Source organism: Nyctereutes procyonoides, unplaced genomic scaffold, assembly GCF_905146905.1.
Source record: "Nyctereutes procyonoides isolate TBG_1078 unplaced genomic scaffold, NYPRO_anot_genome, whole genome shotgun sequence".
Lineage (NCBI taxonomy): Eukaryota > Metazoa > Chordata > Mammalia > Carnivora > Canidae > Nyctereutes > Nyctereutes procyonoides.
The window spans coordinates 13,648,035-13,658,981 of NW_026575033.1; positions in this window are offsets into that span (position 1 = coordinate 13,648,035).

A 10,947-nucleotide genomic window follows, 5' to 3' on the forward strand; every position below is an offset into this window, starting at 1 on the left:
TACACCAAATGTTCCCTTTCTGGAGCACTTTCTTTCTTATGAAGATTGTGTATCCCAGGCTGTCCTAATCTGGGCTCAAATAAAAAACTCTCTTCCATTTTTTTTTTTTTTTTGAAATTCTGAAAGGTTTGTTCATTTTTCGTCAACAGAATCACGGCACCTTAAAAAAGCAACAATGGTTTTTTGATATGGCAGGACAAAAGAGATTAGCCTTTAAGTCACACTGTTAAATACAAAAAAGCAGGACAATATCATCGTTTATAAATTTCTTTGCTTTTTCTACTTAATTTTTCCTTCTCTTTCGTCTTACCATTAGTGGATTTCAAAAGAAAAAACAGAACCCAAAACAATGCAAAACAGCAACAACAACAACAACTTTCTCCAGTGTGGCTTTTCCAGCCATAGACTCTTGGGGTTCTAGTCAGGGTCTGCTTATGGCTGGTTTTCAGAGAAGATTTGATTTGATTAGAGGAAATTTCAGACTACTGTAGCCTTAAAACGCCGCATCCGGAGAACAGCAGTTGCCAATAGAAGTAATGATTCTCTCCCATTTTTGAAGAAAGAGATCTTAAATTAGCCACCCTCTTGACCCTTCCAAGTGTTTGCTCCTGTTGTTTGCTGTTTTGTTTTGAAATTGCCAATGTATGGATTATTTGTGTATTTATTTATGCACACTCTGCCATATTCCAAAAGATTTCAAGTGGTTAGACATGTAACTTTTAGCAAAATAAATTTTAAAGGAGGTGAAAAATTAGGCACCAAAAGTAGGAATATAAGAACAGAGAGCATATACAATATGCATATCAAAAGCTTTGATGGGCAGGCAAGAGGTGGGCTCTCACTCTTCTCTACTACCCATGGGGGTGTAGATAGCTGTGGAACTCACCTGCCCCTGTTCATTGCTACAAACAGAGGTATTACCAAGAGGGGCAGGAAATGGAACAAAACCTTAATGATTTAAATATTGCTACCTTTAAGGCGGAGGTTGAAAGGAAGGATTAAAAAGAGGCCCTGGTTTATTTCCACCTTTCAATTATTCTCCTTAACTCTGCAGCAACCCCCTGAAGTTTAAAAGGTGAATCAATACTGCTCAACGCAGCTGCTCTAGAGTCCAGGACAGAGTCCTTTTCACTCTGAATAAAGCCTAGCTTTGTGTTTCCTGCATCAAGTTTCTAGAGGATCCAAAATGAGGCCTTTTCCCTCTCTAGGGTGAGCTGCATTGCCGTGTGAGGTCTTCCCCCAAGGAGAAATGTGACACGAAATCTCACCCTATTAACATTAATACATTAATGACGTTTACTCGAAATGCTCAAATGCCACTGGATTGCTTCCAAGAACTAAAATGCTTTACAGAGTTCCTTTTTTACACCCCACATTCCTAGCTATTGTAGAGCTTGAAATGTGTTATATCTTATGTTGGTGATAAGCTGTTATCAAGACAAAGCTAAGCTGGTGAGATCTGAGTTGCCAGGTGTCAGGGTCATCCATTAGGACAGTAAGCCAAAAGGAAAGTAACCATCGAGGTTTTGATCATTGTGGTAGCATAGGTAAGAAACTAACTAGAAGAAAGCTCTGTACTTCCTTTCCTTACCCACAATGCTCCCTTTTCCCCTGTGGAATGCTGCTGGGTGGGAGTCAGGTGGAGCAGGCAGGTGAGGGGATTGCCTCGTTGCCCGGGGAGCCCCATACAAGAGGCTCCTGCTGCAGGTGATATATGGAAACCAGAAAAATCATCAAACAAATGAGGTAATGAGCTGCCATGATTACAGGAAAAGCTTAGAATGTCGCTAAAATTATCTAGGTGATAAAAATGTGTATAATGTTGATAAATATCTAAGAGGAAAGAACTATTTTTGAAAACAATGTTGCAACGAAGTGATCTAATAATAGGCTGACCTGAAGATCATCCTAGATCATCATTTCTGCATCCCATTTACTAAACCAACACCCACTGATACTGTTATTCGACTTTGTAGAAACATCTCAAAAAACGGAAGCTGAGGAATTGCTAAATATGACATCAAAAAGAGGAGTTTCACACAAAAGTGTGAATACTTGGAAGAACTAAGTGCTCTTCCTTCTGGGAAAAGCAAAGAGGAGTGCAAGGAGCTACAGTGTTGGGGCTTGCAGGGCACGTAAAGGTTGTTATCCCCACGCAGCCTTTCACTTTGTGGATGAGTCCATTCAGGCCCGGAGACGGTGACCTGTCCAAAGTGAAACAAGAAGGCAGAGGCAGCGCAGGGCCAGGCTGAGCTGTGTGGGGACTCCCAGCAGAGAGCTGTCCATCAACAAGCAAAATCCCTGGGACAACAACTCAGGGTTTTAGAACTGCAGAATGTTGCACTTGGAAAGAACCAACTTAATTTTGTTATAGACCGCTGAGGTAATTAGAGGAAACTTAGGATATAGACTAAAAAATCCTTATTAAAAAGCACAAGGGTTGCCAGATACAGACTCTTCATTGGCCTGGCCTGCTGTTTGTCCTGGCTTTCTCCTTCATGTTTATGCCTCTCCCACCTACAAGTTTTTCAGTAGGAGCCCTGAAACTTGCCCATTCAGGGCCTATGCAAGTTTTGGTCCTTTATCCTGAAATACACTCTCCTCCCTTTCTGGCTGATTCCAACTATAGCTTCATTCTAAGTGTTGCTCTTCCAAAGAAACCTTTCCCAAATGACCTGTTTAGGTGGCCCTCCCTAGAAAGCCTTCTGCTTTTGTTGTTGTTGTTGTTGTTTTTTAATTAATGAATTTGCACGAGTGGAGGGAGGCGGGGAGAGGCAGAGAGAGGATAGAGAGACTCTCAGACTCTGCGCTGAGCATCCATGCTGATGCAGACCTCGATCTCACAATGCTGAGATCATGACCTGCGCCAAAATCAAGAGTCAGACACTTAATCTGCTAAGCTACCCAGGTGCCTCTAGAAAGCCTGTTTAAAGTTAGTGTTGATATAAACAATTTAATATGTGTTGCAGTAGAGGCCAGTATATTCTTTGGGCTCACTTTGTATTAATCATTGTATTTTTTACTTAATTTTTACTTTTATCCAAGGACATAGTAAGAAAAGTCAGAAGGTTCCTCACAGGTTGATATGAAAAGTGGTACCTGCTACCCCTGTTCTCTGCCCCACCAACTGATTTCTGCTTCCTGGAGGAAACACTTTCAATTCTTTTAGTGTGTGTGTATATGCACATGTGTGTGCGTTTGTGTGTTGGTGAGTGCATGTGTGTGCGTGTGTATGTATTAGTATTAACTCCGTATTGTTTGATAACATACTCATCCTGCTCTTTTTTTTTATTTTGAAAAGTTAGTTATTGATTTCCTGCTATGGAAAATGAGGTCTATCTCTCTTCCATCTGTTTTTTCTCACATACTTCCTAGTGCATTTATATCAGAATTTCTGGTTAGGTAAATATATGGTGTTTATATTATTTTGATTCCATTTATGCTATTTATAGTTCAGCCGCAAGCTATAATATTATAACATTTCCTTTCTTAGACACTACATATTCCTTTATTCAATTTTATCTTTCTTACTGTTAGTAACTGTCTTGTTATCTCTTTGGCTTAATTTTTAATGTATCTATTGCTAATTTACCCCCAAATTCTCTTGTATATGTGAAACTTCATTTCAGTATTTGTGAGCACATCAGGTGTTAATTTCATCTTCTTAAGACAGTTGTCCTTCTGCTCTAGCCTAAAACATTCATTTTCCAAGCTTGTCTGTCATTTTTGCCTGGACCTTTCTTGCACTGGAGCCCTGGAATGTCCTCTTGCTCTGCCCCACTGTGGGATCTCCTGTTTTCAAGGTCCCTCTCTCAGAGGCTACACAGATTGATCATTTTTGAAACAACAAGATGAAGTAATACCAGTGACAATAGCCACAGGACCTCAAAGGACTAAAGGCTCTTTCTTCTGTTATATTAGACATTTAATCACATTTTGTGTTTTTAAGTATGGTTTCTGATGCCATTTCATGTAAAATAAATTCTTCCTTTTAACATCTATGTGTGACTATTTTCGCTTTTAATATATTACCTTTCAAGAAGGTAGCAAGGGCAATTGAAGAAGTATTAAATATATACAACAGTTAAATCATGTAGAAAAAAGTGCTTTTTCACTTTGCATTTTTTGCTGCTTATATAAAGGCTTGAGTAAAATGGGGTGATGGGTTTGTAATGTGCTCAGGTGGAAAAAATATATTTTGTGATTTCTAAGACCAAGAAGATGAAATCCACAATGTTCAAATATAGACTTAAATGCTTGTAACCAGTAATCCCCAAAAGAATCCTAACCAAGATTTTTTGTGAAATTGACAAGCTGATTCTAAAATTTATATAAAAATGCAGAAGAAAAAAACTGGCAAAAGCAACCTTGGGTAAGAAGAACAAAAAGAGGGATGCCTGGGTGGCTCAGTGGTTGAGCGCCTGCCTTCAGCTCAGGGCGTGATCCCAGAGTCTGGGATCGAGTCCCACATCGGGTTCCTTGTGGGGAGCCTGCTTTTCCCTCTGCCTGTGACTCTGCTTCTTTCTCTCTCTGTCTCTCATGAATAAATAAATAAAATCTTTAAAAAATAAAAAGAAGAACAAAAAGAGTGCAACTACCAGAAACCAATACCTATTATAAAAGTATAGTAATCAAAACAGTGTGGTATCTGTACCTAGATAGACAAATAGACAAATGGAACAGAATACAGACTTCAGAAACAAATCCACACATATATTGTCACCTGGTTTATGACCAGGTGATCCTACAGTAGAGTGGAAAAAGTTCTTTTCAACAAATAATGCTGGTATGGGGCACCCAGGTGGCTCAGTTAGGCATCCAAATCTTGATTTCGCTCAGGTCATGATCTCAGGGTCATGAGATAGAACTCCGAATCAGGCTCTGTGCTCAGCAGAGAGCATGCTTGAAATTCTCCCTCTCTTTCTGCCCTCCCCCCTCTCAAATAAATAAATCTTTGAAAAAAATAGTTTTGGTATAACTGAATACATACATGGGGAAAATGTATCTCTATGCTTACATCATACATCATACAAAAAAATTTCAGTGGATTTAAAATCTGTATGTGAGAATGAAACAGTAAAGCCTTAAAAAAACCCCATAGGGGACATTTTCATGACTTTGGAGTAGGTAAATATTTTTAAAAAATGTATGCACTGGACTGTATTAAAATTAAAGAATTACTTTTCATCAAAATAAACCATCAAGAGAGTTTAAAGGCAAACCACACATAGAAAAGAGATATTTACAATACATATGCTTAAAAAACAAATCAATAAGAGACCAAAAAATTGGCAAAAAGATTTGAATAGGCATTTTACAAGAGAATATTCTAATCACCAATACACACATGATAAGATTCTCAACATAATTAATCATTAGGGTAATTATTTTTTTAAATGAAGGTTTTATTTTGTTTTTATTTATTCATTCATGAGAGATACAGAGAAGAGAGAGAGAGAGAGAGAGAGAGAGGTAGAGACACAGAGGTAGAAGCATGCTCCCTGCAAGGAGCCCGACATGGGACCCGATCCCCAGACCCAGGATCATACCCTGAGCCAAAGGCAGATGCTCAACCACTGAGCCACTCTGGCATCCCTCATTAGGGTAATTAAATCATGTTTCTCTACAAACCCACCAGAATGGCTAAAATTAAAAGGCTTCTTGGTTAGTGAGAAACTATAACGTTTGTGCATTGTTGGTGGTGATGTATAATTGTGCAGTGCAATAGAGAACAGGTGTTTCCTGTTGTTACTCAAAAAAATCAAACATAGAATTACCATGTAATACAATTACATATGTGAGTATATAAACCAAAGAAGTGAAAGCAGGAGCTTAAGCAGATATTTGTATACAAATGTTCCTTGCAGCATTATTCACAAAAGCCAAAAGATGGAAACAACCCAAGTATCTATTGATGGATAAATGGAGGAACAAAGTATGATATAAACTTACAATGGACTATTATTCAGCCTTAAAAAAGAATAAGTCTATTACATGCAACAAGACAGATGAACATTGAAGAAAATATGGTGAGTGAAATAAGCCAGACACAAAAGGACAAATATATAATTACACTTCCATAAGGTACCTAGAATTGTCAAATTCACAGAGAAGAGAAGTAGAAGAGTGGTTTCCAGGGCCTGGGGGTTACCACCATGGGAAATTACTATTTAATAGGTGCAGAGCTCTAGTTTGGCAGGATGGAAAAGTTCTGGAGATGGATGGTGATGATGGTTGCACACCAATGTGAGTGTGCTTAATGCTAATGAACTGTACACTTAAAAATGGCTCAAATGATATATGTTTTGAATATTTTACCACAATAAAAAAAGAAACTTGTTGAGGAGGATGTGAAACACCTATCTTTTAGTTTTTGCTGATGGGTATGTAAAATGGTACAAGTGTTTTGGAAACTTTTGTCAGTGTTTACTAAAGCTAAATATATGCCTGTCCTTATTACCAAGGAATTTCACTCCTAGATGTATACATCCAATGGAAGTTAGTACATATCTCAAAAATATATGCAAGAATACTCAACAAAATTATTCTTATTAGAAAAAACATGAAGTACCCCCAAATATCCATCAATAGTACAACAGATAGTAAATTAAGCTATCTTGATCAGGTCTGTTTACACAATTTACAGGGCAATTTTACAGTGCAAAATGAAAATGCAGGTTCCTTGTTAAGAAATTATTAAGAATTTCAAGATGTCAGCAGCAGAGCATTAAAGCAAACAGGAGCCTACGTGGCACTGCACATGTGACATTCCTATGAAGCCTGTCCTGATAATGGTACAATGGAATACTACACAGCAATAAAAGATAAACAACTTATTACTACTACATATAACAAATGGATGAATTTTGAAGACATACAATGAGCAAAAGAGCCCAAGCACAAAAGAAAATATACTATATGATTTCATTTATATGAAGATTAAGAACAGAGAAAATAATATATGATGATAGAATTCAGAATTGTGGCCACTCTGGGGGCTATATTGAATGGGAAGAGGCATGAGAGAGCCGTCTAGAGTGGGGGAAATGTTCTGTATCTTGATATAGGTTGTGGATACACAGATTTAAATGTGTATAAAAACATAAGTACCAATACTTGTCAGAGTGAATATAAAAGCACCACATGGTATCAGCTGCCCCTATGCTCAGCTCCCTTTCACCTAGCACAGATATGAATCTTGTGCTCTGACTCTTGTTTAGTTGAGTGGTGTTATAGGGTCATATAACTCAGAGAATAATGGATAAAGACGCTTCATGCTCTTTGATTCATGGCAGACATTTCCATTGTCCACAACTAACACCTGCCATCCTGAGATGCTCCTCAGAGCCAGGAGTGCCAGTTCACACCCAAAAGACACAGAAGGCTACTTAGTATACTTAGGTCATGAGCAAAAGTGCTACATATGACCAAAAAAACCCTATGTTATAGTGTACCATGATTGTACTTTGCCTTCACTATTAAACATTATTTCAGATACTCTTCTCTTTTCATTACAATGTAATTTTTAGATTTATCACATGAAAAATACATATTTAGAAAAGAAACAATTTTCATATTAAAAACAAAATAAAATTAGAACAAAATTACTCTAGTAATAGAGGTCATTAAGTAAACACGTATTCTTGACTGGTGACAATTGGCTGAAGAAGCCCTTGAATATAAAATGGACCTATAGAGTTTGAATTCCTAGATTTCCTTTTTGAAGCAATGCATGTGCCAACTGCAAAGGGGCATAGGGGGACCAGACAAAGAATTTTCTGCCTCCCTATTCAACTTCTGAATGCCTGGCATTTTAATGAGGGATTGCTTTTTATGTGAAAAAATATTTATCTGCTATGCATCAATCTCTCTGATAAGTTGAAGCTATTATTTATATTTTAATTATCTTTATAAAAATTGTCTTTATTATCCTGGGATATTTTGATACTGTCTGGAAATTTAATATGAAAAGTATAAAACCTGTATTACCTGTTTTCTTAGGCAATGGGAAAATAAACGCATGAGGAGATGGATAATGGGAAAGAACAACTGGTAAGATTGATGGACTTTGATGATGAGCACCAGCAGGATTCTGCTGAGTACACAGGCCCACTGCCACAGAAATGTGACTATGTTGGAGATTATCATCTTCAAGGAGCCCCTTCAACCAACAGAGTATGGGAGCTGGGAGAGGAATATTTCTTCCCATCCCTCTCAGAAGACAACTGAAAAAAATCTTCCGCACACTTCTCAGACAGTGAGCAAGCCTCAGTTTCCCACAGAGATGACCTTGATAATACCTCCTCCTTGCATTGGTTTTACTTCCTTCCCTCTTTCACTCTCCTCAGTTCATCCCTGCTGCTCCCTGTAATTACATCCCAAATAAAGCACCTGCTTTGCTTTGGGCAGTATGGAGAGCAACGGGGCTAACACACAGGGACCCAAGCAAGTTCCCTCCATCTAGGGCTCCAACTGTCCCCTAAAGAGCCCTCCGCTGGATTCTCTGTACTAAAGGGGCCAGTAAGTGGAAAAGGTGAGAGGGAGCAGCCAGGAGTTCAAATGGGACAGGAGCAGAAATGGTGCCCATCATTGCAGCTACTTGCCATTGGCCCGAATTGAGTCACATGATTCCACTAACTATGGAGGAAGCTCCAAAAAGCACTCCTGTACCCAGGGAAATCAGGAGATTTGGTGAACACAGAGCATTGGCTCTGCCACAATTTTAAAATGAATTTTAAACTATTCATCTTTGGGAGTTTTAAACTATTGTTTTCAAGTTCTTTGCAGCAAAACTTATGGTTACTTATTTCAGAAAGATACATTTCATATTATTGCCACAAAAAAATGTGACATGTGAAGTTCCTGTGAAAAACCTCTGTTCAAAATTCTTTCCAACTTACTATTTAATGCTATTTCTAAAGTGCAGAGACAGCTCTGCCCACTGTCCCTTCCCCAAATGGAGAACCAGAATTAAACTGGACACTAACACTGACAATTTCAAAGAATAAATTATAAGAAAAAAAAGGACCAGGACACTCTCTCACTTTAAAATCGAAGCAAGGATGCTGGATATGCTCTCTTAAGAGGAAGGTCCAAATCTTAGACGTATGAAAGAGAAATCTCACAAATGTTTGTGAAGCCAAAGTGGTAATAATTTTTTAGAGGAAGTAAAATTACACATACTCCTTGGCTAGTCTCTAGGCTTCTTGAGATCATTACATATCTGCTTCATCACTTCTCTTTAAAGAAAGCCTATAGAAAGAACTTACTCCTGATTCTGACAAGACTCAATTACAGGGGATGCCTGGGTGGCTCAGCAGTTGAGCTTCTGCCTTTGGCTCAGGGTGTGATTCCCGGAATCCTGGGATCAAATCCCTTCTCCTCCCTCTCCCTGTGTCTCACCTTTCTCTCTCTCTCTCATAAAGAAATAAGATCTTTAAAAAAAAGAACCGATTATGGGTTTGCCCCAGAGAGGTACATTGAGATAAACTGCCAAGAGTTAGGAGCAGAAAAGCCCCGGTTTTCTGGGCTCAATCCTTGATCTTGAAGGTTTTTAGAAATTAAGGTTGGCTCTGCCTAACCCTTGGTTACAGGTAGATGATGACAGCTTTAACATTTTTGTTTGGATGAGCCCAGTGCAAATTTAACCTTAGCGTGTTCTTAACCATCTATATATTCATGCCCACTCATCTTGTATCCCTGTGAATATGTTTTTTTCTCAATAAAACATAACCACTAATTATTAATTACCTTCTATGTGGTTGCTGCTTTTATTACCTTACTTAATCCTCAAATGAACTATGGAAAGCAGGTTTCATCAACTCCATTTTAGGGCCAAGGAAGCAGAGTCATTGAGTGATTGGAGCTATTGTTTGCTGGCCACTGCTTAATATGCATAGCCACTACTTTTACTTCTTTCATTTCCTGACTCTCCCCTGAGGATCCTATTTCCTCTGAAGTCATATCTCAATTCTCATATTTGTAAGTCTGGAGTAGGATTACCAGATAAAATACAGGACACCCAATTAGATTGCAATTTCAGGTAAACAATGAATATTTTTTTAAAGTATGCCCATGCAATATTTGCAGTAATATTTAGTAATAATAAAAAGTAATCCAAAACTTAAGCAGACTTCCTATATTTTTACTCATGGAATCTGATAGCCCTATGTGAATTAAGTGTCTTTCTCATCTGTTGGTGTTCCTTCTGCAACATTTCTCCCTCCTTGGAACCTGTGGCAACTTTGAGACACATGTCTACATATCTTCAGACTCCACTCTCTATTACCTTTCATAGTAGGAAGTTGTCTGTCATGCTCAGCGTCATTGTCAATTCATTGATCATTTTAGCACCTGGTTTACTTCCTTCCTCTGAACAATTATTTCCATTATTTTTTTCAAGATTCCATTACCCACATAGATGACAATTCAACACCTTTGCTTCTGATTTCCTTTACCTTCTATCTTCAAACATTTCCCCCCCTCCATCCCAATTCAACAGGGGAATAGCATAGGGAATGTGGAAGATTTTGTAGTGTTAAGTAGGGCTGGGAAGCCTCATTGAAGAGATGACTTTGAGCAAACACCCTGAAAGAAGTGAGAGACCCACCTCTATTGACACTTGAACAAAAGTGGTCCAGGAAAAGAGAATAGAAGTGCCAAGGTCCTGAGGTAGAAGCCCCCAAAGCTTGTTTCAGAAGGTTTCTTGAGAATAGGGAATATATCTTATAGTTCTTGGTGCTGTTGATGGTGCTGAATAACATCATGCCTGTAGGAATAATTCAGTAAATATGATGACTCATAGAGCACAATAAATTCTAGTTTAATAAATGAATGAGACGGGGCACTTCGACAGGTCATTTTTATGATCAGGTATCTTGTGATCATTGCCTGTCCTGTAAGAACCTGAGGTTGTATGACAGGCTTCTGAACAATGTGTAAAGTAAG